The following is a 14,238-nucleotide window of genomic DNA, read 5'->3' as shown; positions in this document are numbered from 1 at the left end:
CATGTAGCGAATCAGAAAACGGGAAATGAGGGGCTCCGTGAAATAAGACAGAAAATAAGAGTTGGCAGTCAAGACAGAGAGAGAGAGAGAAAACATCTTTATTTGTCCTGCAAACTTGACGCGGTCTCAAGTCGTGTCAGCCGGCCACTCGGCTTGCGTCACCTACTCATGCCTACTCCCGGGTGGGGTGGAAAACCTCGGAAAGCAAAGGAGAGATTTAGGTGGGTCACAGAAAGAGATGAAGAATTTTTTTTATCTGAGAATAAAGTGGTGCAAAAACGCCCGCCGGGTGGGATCTGAACCCACGACCTCCAGAGTACCGGTCTGGGGCAATAACCACTACGCTACCGGCGGGGCTGTTTCCCCAGCAATTTCTCGAGTATTTATGTTAATGTAATTTTGTTTCCTGCCCTTGGGGGTGGTAGCGAGCGCCACTCGGACTACTCGGGGTGAAGGGGATCATCTTTTAACCCCCAGGGCCGTGACTCGAGTGTTTACGACATCTCGACAGTGGTCGACCAGCGTTGAACCCTCTTAAGCTCCCTTTGGCACCAACACTGCCAGAACAGAGGCCCTCTCTAAGCATGTAGCGAATCACAAAATGGGAAATGAGCGGCTCCGTGAAATAAGACAGAAAATAAGAGTTGGCAGTCAAGAGAGAGAGAGAGAAAACATCTTTATTTGTCCTGCAAACTTGACGCGGCCACACGTCGTGTCAGCCGGCCACTCGGCTTCCGTCACCTACTCATGCCTACTCCCGGGTGGGGTGAAAAAACTCGGAAAGCAAAGGGGAGGTTGTGGTGGGTCATAGAAAGAGATGAAGAATTTTTTTATCTGAGAATAAAGTGGTGTAAAAATGCCCGCCGGGTGGGATCTGAACCCACGACCTCCATAATACCGGTCTGGTGCGATAACCACTACGCAACCGGCGGGGCTGTTTTTTCAGCACTTTCTCGGGTATTTATGTTAAGGTTTTTTGTTTCCTGCACTTCGGGCTGGTAGCCAGCGCCACTCGGACTACTCGGGGTGAAGGGGACCATCTTTTTAACCCCCGGGCCGTGACTCGAGTGTCTACGACATGTCGACAGTGGTCGACCAGCGTTGAACCCTCTTAAGCTCCCTTTAGCTCCAAGACTGCCAGAACAGAAGCCCTGTCTAAGCATGTAGCGAATCAGAAAATGGGAAATGAGGGGCTCCGTGAAATAAGACAGAAAATAAGAGTTGGCAGTCAAGAGAGAGAGAGGGTGAGAAAACATCTTTATTTGTCCTGAAAACTTGACGCGGCCTTACATCGTGTCAGCCGGCCACTCGGCTTCCATCACCTACTCATGCCCACCCCCGGGTGGGGTGGAAAACCTCGGAAAGCAAAGGGGAGGTTGTAGTAAGTCATAGAAAGAGATGATGAATTTTTTTTATTCGAGAAGAAAGTGGTGAAAAAATGCCCGATGGGTGGGATCCGAACCCATGACCTCCAGAATACCAGTCTGGTGCGACAAGCACTACGGTACCGGCGGGGCTGTTTCCCCAGCAATTTCTCGGGTATTTATGTTAATGTAATTTTGTTTCCTGCACTTGGGGGTGGTAGCCAGCGCCACTCGGACTACTCGGGGTGAAGGGGATCATCTTTTTAACCCCCAGGGCCGTGACTCGAGTGTCTACGACATCTCGACAGTGGTCGACCAGCGTTGAACCCTCTTAAGCTCCCTTTGGCACCAACACTGCCAGAACAGAGGCCCTCTCTAAGCATGTAGCGAATCAGAAAATGGGAAATGAGCGGCTCCGTGAAATAAGACAGAAAATAAGAGTTGGCAGTCAAGAGAGAGGGAGAGAAAACATCTTTATTTGTCCTGCAAACTTGACGCGGCCACACGTCGTGTCAGCCGGCCACTCGGCTTCCGTCACCTACTCATGCCTACTCCCGGGTGGGGTGGAAAACCTTGGAAAGCAAAGGGGAAGTTGTCGTGGGTCATAGAAAGAGATGAAGAATTTTTTTATCTGAGAATAAAGTGGTGCAAAAATGCCCGCCAGGTGGGATCTGAACCCACGACCTCCAGAATACCGGTCTGGTGCGATAACCACTACGCTACCGGCGGGGCTGTTTCCTCAGCACTTTCTCGGGTATTTATGTCAATGTAATTTTGTTTCCTCCACTTGGGGGTGGTAGCCAGCGCCACTCGGACTACTCGTGGTGAAGGGGACCATCTTTTTAACCCCCGGGCCGTGACTCGAGTGCCTACGACATGTCGACAGTGGTCGACCAGCGTTGAACCCTCTTAAGCTCCCTTTGGCACCAAGACTACCAGAACAGAGGCCATCTCTAAGCTCGTAGCGAATCAAAAAATGGGAAATGAGCGGCTCCGTGAAATAAGACAGAAAATAAGAGTTGGCAGTCAAGAGAGAGAGAGAGAGAAAACATCTTTATTTGTCCTGCAAACTTGACGCGGCCACACGTCGTGTCAGCCGGCCACTCGGCTTTTGTCACCTACTCATGCCTACCCCCTTGTGGGGTGGAAAACCTCGGAAAGCAAAGGGGAGGTTGTGGTGGGTCATAGAAAGAGATGAACAATTTTTTCATTCCAGAAGAAAGTGTCGAAAAAATGCCCGCCGGGTGGGATCCGAACCCACGACCTCCAGAATACCGGTCTGGTGCGATAACCACTACGCTACCGGCGGGGCTGTTTCCCCAGCACTTTCTCGGGTATTTATGTTAAGGTTTTTTTGTTTCCTGCACTTGGGGCTGGTAGCCAGCGCCACTCGGACTACTCGGGGTGAAGGGGATCATCTTTTTAAGCCCCGGGCCGTGACTCGAGTGTCTATGACATGTCGACAGTGGTCGACCAGCGTTGAACCCTCTTAAGCTCCCTTTGGCACCAAGACTACCAGAACAGAGGCCATCTCTAAGCTCGTAGCGAATCAAAAAATGGGAAATGAGCGGCTCCGTGAAATAAGACAGAAAATAAGAGTTGGCAGTCAAGAGAGAGAGAGAGAGAAAACATCTTTATTTGTCCTGCAAACTTGACGCGGCCGTACATCGTGTCAGCCGGCCACTCGGCTTCCATCACCTACTCATGCCCACCCCCGGGTGGGGTGGAAAACCTCGGAAAGCAAAGGGGAGGTTGTAGTAAGTCATAGAAAGAGATGATGAATTTTTTTTTATTGGAGAAGAAAGTGGTGAAAAAATGCCCGACGGGTGGGATCCGAACCCATGACCTCCAGAATACCGGTCTGGTGCGACAAGCACTACGGTACCGGCGGGGCTGTTTCCCCAGCAATTTCTCGGGTATTTATGTTAATGTAATTTTGTTTCCTGCACTTGGGTGTGGTAGCCAGCGCCACTCGGACTACTCGGGGTGAAGGGGATCATCTTTTTAACCCCCAGAGCCGTGACTCGAGTGTCTACGACATCTCGACAGTGGTCGACCAGCGTTGAACCCTCTTAAGCTCCCTTTGGCACCAACACTGCCAGAACAGAGGCCCTCTCTAAGCATGTAGCGAATCAGAAAAAGGGAAATGAGCGGCTCCGTGAAATAAGACAGAAAATAAGAGTTGGCAGTCAAGAGAGAGAGAGAGAAAACATCTTTATTTGTCCTGCAAACTTGACGCGGCCACACGTCGTGTCAGCCGGCCACTCGGCTTCCGTCACCTACTCATGCCTACTCCCGGGTGGGGTGGAAAACCTCGGAAAGCAAAGGGGAAGTTGTCGTGGGTCATAGAAAGAGATGAAGAATTTTTTTTATCTGAGAATAAAGTGGTGCAAACATGCCCGCCAGGTGGGATCTGAACCCACGACCTCCAGAATACCGGTCTGGTGCGATAACCACTACGCTACCGGCGGGGCTGTTTCCTCAGCACTTTCTCGGGTATTTATGTCAATGTAATTTTGTTTCCTCCACTTGGGGGTGGTAGCCAGCGCCACTCGGACTACTCGTGGTGAAGGGGACCATCTTTTTAACCCCCGGGCCGTGACTCGAGTGCCTACGACATGTCGACAGTGGTCGACCAGCGTTGAACCCTCTTAAGCTCCATTTGGCACCAAGACTGCCAGAACAGAGGCCGTAACTAAGCATGTAGCGAATCAGAAAATAGGAAATGAGGGGCTCCGTGAAATAAGACAGAAAATAAGAGTTGGCAGTCAAGAGAGAGAGAGAGAAAACATCTTTATTTGTCCTGCAAACTTGACGCGGCCACACGTCGTGTCAGCCGGCCACTCGGCTTCCGTCACCTACTCATGCCTACTCCCGGGTGGGGTGGAAAACCTTGGAAAGCAAAGGGGAAGTTGTCGTGGGTCATAGAAAGAGATGAAGAATTTTTTTATCTGAGAATAAAGTGGTGCAAAAATGCCCGCCAGGTGGGATCTGAACCCACGACCTCCAGAATACCGGTCTGGTGCGATAACCACTACGCTACCGGCGGGGCTGTTTCCTCAGCACTTTCTCGGGTATTTATGTCAATGTAATTTTGTTTCCTCCACTTGGGGGTGGTAGCCAGCGCCACTCGGACTACTCGTGGTGAAGGGGACCATCTTTTTAACCCCCGGGCCGTGACTCGAGTGCCTACGACATGTCGACAGTGGTCGACCAGCGTTGAACCCTCTTAAGCTCCCTTTGGCACCAAGACTACCAGAACAGAGGCCATCTCTAAGCTCGTAGCGAATCAAAAAATGGGAAATGAGCGGCTCCGTGAAATAAGACAGAAAATAAGAGTTGGCAGTCAAGAGAGAGAGAGAGAGAAAACATCTTTATTTGTCCTGCAAACTTGACGCGGCCACACGTCGTGTCAGCCGGCCACTCGGCTTTTGTCACCTACTCATGCCTACCCCCTTGTGGGGTGGAAAACCTCGGAAAGCAAAGGGGAGGTTGTGGTGGGTCATAGAAAGAGATGAACAATTTTTTCATTCCAGAAGAAAGTGTCGAAAAAATGCCCGCCGGGTGGGATCCGAACCCACGACCTCCAGAATACCGGTCTGGTGCGATAACCACTACACTACCAGCGGGGCTGTTTCCCCAGCAATTTTTCTGATATTTATGTTAATGTAATTTTGTTACCTGCACTTGGGGTTGGTAGCCAGCACCACTCGGACTACTCGGGGTGAAGGGGATCATCTTTTTAAGCCCCGGGCCGTGACTCGAGTGTCTACGACATGTCGACAGTGGTCGACCAGCGTTGAACCCTCTTAAGCTCCCTTTGGCTCCAAGACTGCCAGAACAGAAGCCCTCTCTATGCATGTAGCGAATCAGAAAATGGGAATTGAGGGGCTTCGTGAAATAATGCAGAAAATAAGAGTTGGCAGTCAAGAGAGAGAGAGAGGGAGAGAAAACATCTTTATTGCTCCTGAAAACTTGACGCCGCCACACGTCGTGTCAGCCGGCCACTCGGCTTCCGTCACCTACTCATGCCTACCTCCTGGTGGGGTGGACAACCTCGGAAAGCAAAGGGGAGGTTGTAGTGGGTCATAGAAAGAGATGAAGAATTTTTTTAATTCCAGAAGAAGGTGGTGAAAAAATTCCCGCCGTATGGAATCCGAACCCACGACCTCCAGAATACCGGTCTGGTGCGATAACCACTACGCTACCGGCGGGGCTGTTTCCCCAGCACTTTCTCGGGTATTTATGTTAAGGTTTTTTTGTTTCCTGCACTTGGGGCTGGTAGCCAGCGCCACTCGGACTACTCGGGGTGAAGGGGATCATCTTTTTAAGCCCCGGGCCGTGACTCGAGTGTCTACGACATGTCGACAGTGGTCGACCAGCGTTGAACCCTCTGAAGCTCCCTTTGGCACCAAGACTGCCAGAACAGAGGCCGTAACTAAGCCTGTAGGGAATCAGAAAATGGGAAATGAGGGCTCCGGGAAATAAGACAGAAAATAAGAGTTGGCAGTCAAGAGAGAGTGAGAGAGAAAACATCTTTATTTGTCCTGCAAACGCGACGCGGCCTCACGTCGTGTCAGCCGGCCACTCGGCTTCCGTGACCTACTCATGCCGACCCTCAGGTGGGGTGGAAAACCTCGGAAAGCAAAGGGGAAGTTGTGGTGGGTCATAGAAAGAGATGAAGAATTTTTTCATTCGAGAAGAAAGTGGTGAAAAAATGCCCGATGGGTGGGATCCGAACCCATGACCTCCAGAATACCAGTCTGGTGCGACAAGCACTACGGTACCGGCGGGGCTGTTTCCCCAGCAATTTCTCGGGTATTTATGTTAATGTAATTTTGTTTCCTGCACTTGGGGGTGGTAGCCAGCGCCACTCGGACTACTCGGGGTGAAGGGGATCATCTTTTTAACCCCCAGGGCCGTGACTCGAGTGTCTACGACATCTCGACAGTGGTCGACCAGCGTTGAACCCTCTTAAGCTCCCTTTGGCACCAACACTGCCAGAACAGAGGCCCTCTCTAAGCATGTAGCGAATCAGAAAATGGGAAATGAGCGGCTCCGTGAAATAAGACAGAAAATAAGAGTTGGCAGTCAAGAGAGAGGGAGAGAAAACATCTTTATTTGTCCTGCAAACTTGACGCGGCCACACGTCGTGTCAGCCGGCCACTCGGCTTCCGTCACCTACTCATGCCTACTCCCGGGTGGGGTGGAAAACCTCGGAAAGCAAAGGGGAAGTAGTCGTGGGTCATAGAAAGAGATGAAGAATTTTTTTTTATCTGAGAATAAAGTGGTGCAAAAATGCCCGCCAGGTGGGATCTGAACCCACGACCTCCAGAATACCGGTCTGGTGCGATAACCACTACGCTACCGGCGGGGCTGTTTCCTCAGCACTTTCTCGGGTATTTATGTCAATGTAATTTTGTTTCCTCCACTTGGGGGTGGTAGCCAGCGCCACTCGGACTACTCGTGGTGAAGGGGACCATCTTTTTAACCCCCGGGCCGTGACTCGAGTGCCTACGACATGTCGACAGTGGTCGACCAGCGTTGAACCCTCTTAAGCTCCCTTTGGCACCAAGACTGCCAGAACAGAGGCCGTAACTAAGCATGTAGCGAATCAGAAAATAGGAAATGAGGGGCTCCGTGAAATGAGACAGAAAATAAGAGTTGGCAGTCAAGACAGAGAGAGAGAGAAAACATCTTTATTTGTCCTGCAAACTTGACGCGGCCTTACATCGTGTCAGACGGCCACTCGGCTTCCATCACCTACTCATGCCCACCCCCGGGTGGGGTGGAAAACCTCGGAAAGCAAAGGGGAGGTTGTAGTAAGTCATAGAAAGAGATGATGAATTTTTTTTTATTGGAGAAGAAAGTGGTGAAAAAATGCCCGACGGGTGGGATCCGAACCCATGACCTCCAGAATACCGGTCTGGTGCGACAAGCACTACGGTACCGGCGGGGCTGTTTCCCCAGCAATTTCTCGGGTATTTATGTTAATGTAATTTTGTTTCCTGCACTTGGGTGTGGTAGCCAGCGCCACTCGGACTACTCGGGGTGAAGGGGATCATCTTTTTAACCCCCAGGGCCGTGACTCGAGTGTCTACGACATCTCGACAGTGGTCGACCAGCGTTGAACCCTCTTAAGCTCCCTTTGGCACCAACACTGCCAGAACAGAGGCCCTCTCTAAGCATGTAGCGAATCAGAAAATGGGAAATGAGCGGCTCCGTGAAATACGACAGAAAATAAGAGTTGGCAGTCAAGAGAGAGAGAGAGAAAACATCTTTATTTGTCCTGCAAACTTGACGCGGCCACACGTCGTGTCAGCCGGCCACTCGGCTTCCGTCACCTACTCATGCCTACTCCCGGGTGGGGTGGAAAACCTCGGAAAGCAAAGGGGAAGTTGTCGTGGGTCATAGAAAGAGATGAAGAATTTTTTTATCTGAGAATAAAGTGGTGCAAAAATGCCCGCCAGGTGGGATCTGAACCCACGACCTCCAGAATACCGGTCTGGTGTGATAACCACTACGCTACCGGCGGGGCTGTTTCCTCAGCACTTTCTCGGGTATTTATGTCAATGTAATTTTGTTTCCTCCACTTGGGGGTGGTAGCCAGCGCCACTCGGACTACTCGTGGTGAAGGGGACCATCTTTTTAACCCCCGGGCCGTGACTCGAGTGCCTACGACATGTCGACAGTGGTCGACCAGCGTTGAACCCTCTTAAGCTCCATTTGGCACCAAGACTGCCAGAACAGAGGCCGTAACTAAGCATGTAGCGAATCAGAAAATAGGAAATGAGGGGCTCCGTGAAATAAGACAGAAAATAAGAGTTGGCAGTCAAGAGAGAGAGAGAGAAAACATCTTTATTTGTCCTGCAAACTTGACGCGGCCACACGTCGTGTCAGCCGGCCACTCGGCTTCCGTCACCTACTCATGCCTACTCCCGGGTGGGGTGGAAAACCTTGGAAAGCAAAGGGGAAGTTGTCGTGGGTCATAGAAAGAGATGAAGAATTTTTTTATCTGAGAATAAAGTGGTGCAAAAATGCCCGCCAGGTGGGATCTGAACCCACGACCTCCAGAATACCGGTCTGGTGCGATAACCACTACGCTACCGGCGGGGCTGTTTCCTCAGCACTTTCTCGGGTATTTATGTCAATGTAATTTTGTTTCCTCCACTTGGGGGTGGTAGCCAGCGCCACTCGGACTACTCGTGGTGAAGGGGACTATCTTTTTACCCCCGGGCCGTGACTCGAGTGCCTACGACATGTCGACAGTGGTCGACCAGCGTTGAACCCTCTTAAGCTCCCTTTGGCACCAAGACTACCAGAACAGAGGCCATCTCTAAGCTCGTAGCGAATCAAAAAATGGGAAATGAGCGGCTCCGTGAAATAAGACAGAAAATAAGAGTTGGCAGTCAAGAGAGAGAGAGAGAGAAAACATCTTTATTTGTCCTGCAAACTTGACGCGGCCACACGTCGTGTCAGCCGGCCACTCGGCTTTTGTCACCTACTCATGCCTACCCCCTTGTGGGGTGGAAAACCTCGGAAAGCCAAGGGGAGGTTGTGGTGGGTCATAGAAAGAGATGAACAATTTTTTCATTCCAGAAGAAAGTGTCGAAAAAATGCCCGCCGGGTGGGATCCGAACCCACGACCTCCAGAATACCGGTCTGGTGCGATAACCACTACGCTACCAGCGGGGCTGTTTCCCCAGCAATTTTTCTGATATTTATGTTAATGTAATTTTGTTACCTGCACTTGGGGTTGGTAGCCAGCACCACTCGGACTACTCGGGGTGAAGGGGATCATCTTTTTAAGCCCCGGGCCGTGACTCGAGTGTCTACGACATGTCGACAGTGGTCGACCAGCGTTGAACCCTCTTAAGCTCCCTTTGGCTCCAAGACTGCCAGAACAGAAGCCCTCTCTATGCATGTAGCGAATCAGAAAATGGGAATTGAGGGGCTTCGTCAAATAATGCAGAAAATAAGAGTTGGCAGTCAACAGAGAGAGAGAGGGAGAGAAAACATCTTTATTGCTCCTGAAAACTTGACGCCGCCACACGTCGTGTCAGCCGGCCACTCGGCTTCCGTCACCTACTCATGCCTACCTCCTGGTGGGGTGGACAACCTCGGAAAGCAAAGGGGAGGTTGTAGTGGGTCATAGAAAGAGATGAAGAATTTTTTTAATTCCAGAAGAAGGTGGTGAAAAAATTCCCGCCGTATGGAATCCGAACCCACGACCTCCAGAATACCGGTCTGGTGCGATAACCACTACGCTACCGGCGGGGCTGTTTCCCCAGCACTTTCTCGGGTATTTATGTTAAGGTTTTTTTGTTTCCTGCACTTGGGGCTGGTAGCCAGCGCCACTCGGACTACTCGGGGTGAAGGGGATCATCTTTTTAAGCCCCGGGCCGTGACTCGAGTGTCTACGACATGTCGACAGTGGTCGACCAGCGTTGAACCCTCTGAAGCTCCCTTTGGCACCAAGACTGCCAGAACAGAGGCCGTAACTAAGCCTGTAGGGAATCAGAAAATGGGAAATGAGGGCTCCGTGAAATAAGACAGAAAATAAGAGTTGGCAGTCAAGAGAGAGTGAGAGAGAAAACATCTTTATTTGTCCTGCAAACGCGACGCGGCCTCACGTCGTGTCAGCCGGCCACTCGGCTTCCGTGACCTACTCATGCCGACCCTCAGGTGGGGTGGAAAACCTCGGAAAGCAAAGGGGAGGTTGTGGTGGGTCATAGAAAGAGATGAAGAATTTTTTCATTCGAGAAGAAAGTGGTGAAAAAATGCCCGCCGGCTGGGATCCCAACCCACGACCTCCAGAATGGCGGTCTGGTGCGATAACCACTACGCTACCGGCGGGGCTGTTTCCCCAGCACTTTCTCGGGTATTTATGTGAAGGTTTATTTGTTTCCTGAACTTGGGGCTGGTAGCTAGATCACTGGGACTACTCGGGGTGAAGGGGACCATCTTTTACACCCCCGGGCCGTGACTCGAGTGTCTACGACATGTCGACAGTGGTCGACCAGCGTTGAACCCTCTTAAGCTCCCTTTGGCACCAAGGCTACCAGAACAGAGGCCATCTCTAAGCATGTAGCGAATCAGAAAACGGGAAATGAGGGGCTCCGTGAAATAAGACAGAAAATAAGAGTTGGCAGTCAAAAAAGAGAGAGAGAGAGAAAACATCTTTATTTGTCCTGCAAACTTGACGCGGCCTCACGTCGTGTCAGCCGGCCAATCGGCTTCCGTCACCTACTCATGCCTACTCCCGGGTGGGGTGGAAAACCTCGGAAAGCAAAGGGGAGGTTTAGGTGGGTCATAGAGAGAGATGAAGAATTTTTTTTTATCTGAGAATAAAGTGGTGCAAAAATGCCCGCCGGGTGGGATCTGAATCCACGACCTCCAGAATAATAGTCTGGTGCGATAACCACTACGCTACCGGCGGGGCTGTTTCCCCAGCAATTTCTCGGGTAATGATGTTAATGTAATTTTGTTTCCTGCACTTGGGGGTGGTAGCCAGCGCCACTCGGACTACTCGGCGTGAAGGGGATCATCTTTTTAAGCCCCGGACCGTGACTCGAGTGTCTACGACATGTCGACAGTGGTCGACCAGTGTTGAACCCTCTTAAGCTCCCTTTGGCACCAAGGCTACCAGAACAGAGGCCATCTCTAAGCATGTAGCGAATCAGAAAACGGGAAATGAAGGGCTCCGTGAAATAGGACAGAAAATAAGAGTTGGCAGTCAAAAGAGAGAGAGAGAGAAAACATGTTTATTTGTCCTGCAAACGCGACGCGGCCTCACGTCGTGTCAGCCGGGCACTCTGCTTCCGTGACCTACTCATGCCTACCCCCAGGTGGGGTGGAAAACCTCGGAAAGCAAAGGGGAGGTTGTGGTGGGTCATAGAAAGAGATGAAGAATATTTTCATTCCAGAAGAAAGGTGGTGAAAAAATGCCCACCGGGTGAGATCCGAACCCACAACCTCCAGAATGCCGGTCTGGTGCGATAACCACTACGCTACCGGCGGGGCTGTTTCCCCAGCACTTTCTCGGGTATTTATTTTAAGGTTTTTTTGTTTTGGGGGTGGTAGCCAGCGCCACTCGGACTACTCGTGGTGAAGGGGACCATCTTTTTAACCCCCGGGCCGTGACTCGAGTGCCTACGACATGTCGACAGTGGTCGACCAGCGTTGAACCCTCTTAAGCTCCCTTTGGCACCAAGACTACCAGAACAGAGGCCATCTCTAAGCTCGTAGCGAATCAAAAAAATGGGAAATGAGCGGCTCCGTGAAATAAAACAGAAAATAAGAGTTGGCAGTCAAGAGAGAGAGAGAGAGAAAACATCTTTATTTGTCCTGCAAACTTGACGCGGCCACACGTCGTGTCAGCCGGCCACTCGGCTTCCGTCACCTACTCATGCCTACCCCCGGGTGGGGTGGAAAACCTCGGAAAGCAAAGGGGAGGTTGTGGTGGTTCATAGAAAGAGATGAAGAATTTTTTTTATCCAAAAATAAAGTGGTGAAAAAATGCCCGCCGGGTGGGATCTGAACCCACGACCTCCAGAATACCGGTCTGGTGCGATAACCACTACGCTACCGGTGGGGCTGTTTTTTCAGCACTTTCTCGGGTATTTATGTTAAGGTTTTTTGTTTCCTGCACTTCGGGCTGGTAGCCAGCGCCACTCGGACTACTCGGGGTGAAGGGGACCATCTTTTTAACCCCCGGGCCGTGACTCGAGTGTCTACGACATGTCGACAGTGGTCGACCAGCGTTGAACCCTCTTAAGCTCCCTTTAGCTCCAAATCTGCCAGAACAGAAGCCCTCTCTAAGCATGTAGCGAATCAGAAAATGGGAAATGAGGGGCTCCGTGAAATAAGACAGAAAATAAGAGTTGGCAGTCAAGAGAGAGAGAGGGAGAGAAAACATCTTTATTTGTCCTGATAACTTGACGCGGCCTCATGTCGTGTCAGCCGGCAACTCGGCTTCCGTCACCTACTCATGCCTACTCCCGGGTGGGGTGCAAAACCTCGGAAAGCAAAGGGGAGGTTGTGGTGGGTCATAGAAAGAGATGAAGAATTTTATTTTTCTGAGAATAAAGTGGTGCAAAAATGCCCGCCAGGTGGGATCTGAACCCACGACCTCCAGAATACCGGTCTGGTGCGATAACCACTACGCTACCGGCGGGGCTGTTTCCTCAGCACTTTCTCGGGTATTTATGTCAATGTAATTTTGTTTCCTCCACTTGGGGGTGGTAGCCCACACCACTCGGACTACTCGTGGTGAAAGGGATCATCTTTTAAGCCCCGGGCCGTGACTCGAATGTCTACGACATGTCGACAGTGGTCGACCAGGGTTGAACCCTCTGAAGCTCCCTTTGGCACCAAGACTACCAGAACAGAGGCCATCTCTAAGCATGTAGCGAATCAGAAAATGGGAAATGAGGGGCTCCGTGAAATAAGACCGAAAATAAGAGTTGGCAGTCAAGAGAGAGAGAGAGAGAAAACATCTTTATTTGTCCTGCAAACTTGATGCGGCCTCACGTCGTGTCAGCCGGCCACTCGGCTTCCGTCACCTACTCATGTCCACCCCCGGGTGGGGTTGGAAAACCTCGGAAAGCAAAGGGGAGGTTGTGGTAAGTCATAGAAAGAGATGAAGAATTTTTTTTATTCGAGAAGAAAGTGGTGAAAAAATGCCCGACGGGTGGGATCCGAACCCATGACCTCCAGAATACCGGTCTGGTGCCACAACCACTACGCTACCGGCGGGGCTGTTTCCCCAGAACTTTCTCGGGTATTTATGTCAATGTAATTTTGTTTCCTGCACTTGGGGGTGGTAGCCAGCACCACTCGGACTACTCGGGGTGAATGGGATCATCCTTTTAAGCCCCGGGCCGTGACTCGAGTGTCTACGACATGTCGACAGTGGTCGACCAGCGTTGAACCCTCTTAAGCTCCCTTTGGCTCCAAGACTGCCAGAACAGAAGCCCTCTCTAAGCATGTAGCGAATCAGAAAATGGGAATTGAGGGGCTTCGTGAAATAATACAGAAAATAAGAGTTGGCAGTCAAGAGAGAGAGAGAGGGAGAGAAAACATCTTTATTGCTCCTGAAAACTTGACGCCGCCACACGTCGTGTCAGCCGGCCACTCGGCTTCCGTCACCTACTCATGCCTACCTCCTGGTGGGGTGGACAACCTCGGAAAGCAAAGGGAAGGTTGTGGTGGGTCATAGAAAGAGATGAAGAATTTTTTTAATTCCAGAAGAAGGTGGTGAAAAAATTCCCGCCGGGTGGAATCCAAACCCACGACCTCCAGAATACCGGTCTGGTGCGATAACCACTACGCTACCGGCGGGGCTGTTTCCCCAGCACTTTCTCGGGTATTTATGTTAAGGTTTTTTTGTTTCCTGCACTTGGGGCTGGTAGCCAGCGCCACTCGGACTACTCGGGGTGAAGGGGATCATCTTTTTAAGCCCCGGGCCGTGACTCGAGTGTCTACGACATGTCGACAGTGGTCGACCAGCGTTGAACCCTCTGAAGCTCCCTTTGGCACCAAGACTGCCAGAACAGAGGCCGTAACTAAACCTGTAGGGAATCAGAAAATGGGAAATGAGGGCTCCGTGAAATAAGACAGAAAATAAGAGTTGGCAGTCAAGAGAGAGTGAGAGAGAAAACATCTTTATTTGTCCTGCAAACGCGACGCGGCCTCACGTCGTGTCAGCCGGCCACTCGGCTTCCGTGACCTACTCATGCCGACCCTCAGGTGGGGTGGAAAACCTCGGAAAGCAAAGGGGAGGTTGTGGTGGGTCATAGAAAGAGATGAAGAATTTTTTCATTCGAGAAGAAAGTGGTGAAAAAATGCCCGCCGGCTGGGATCCCAACCCACG

At 51.1% G+C, this 14,238-nt stretch overlaps 2 non-coding genes across 2 annotated transcripts; both read right to left on the bottom strand.

Annotated features, from left to right (window-relative positions):
* Positions 1-10,730: 10,730 nt before the first annotated feature.
* Trnan-auu (transfer RNA asparagine (anticodon AUU)) lies at positions 10,731-10,803 on the bottom strand. The gene has a single exon. It is a non-coding gene; the product is annotated as a tRNA-Asn (tRNA).
* Positions 10,804-11,311: 508 nt separating this feature from the next.
* Trnaa-ggc (transfer RNA alanine (anticodon GGC)) lies at positions 11,312-11,384 on the bottom strand. Its single transcript has one exon. It is a non-coding gene; the product is annotated as a tRNA-Ala (tRNA).
* Between the last annotated feature and the right edge of the window lie 2,854 nt (positions 11,385-14,238).

The sequence above is a fragment of the Haemaphysalis longicornis genome, unplaced genomic scaffold (assembly GCF_048455015.1).
Source record: "Haemaphysalis longicornis isolate Haplotype H1 unplaced genomic scaffold, Haemaphysalis longicornis Haplotype H1 scaffold_5, whole genome shotgun sequence".
In the NCBI taxonomy this organism is placed as follows: Eukaryota; Metazoa; Arthropoda; class Arachnida; order Ixodida; family Ixodidae; genus Haemaphysalis; species Haemaphysalis longicornis.
This window is presented reverse-complemented; position numbering and strand designations above follow the sequence as displayed.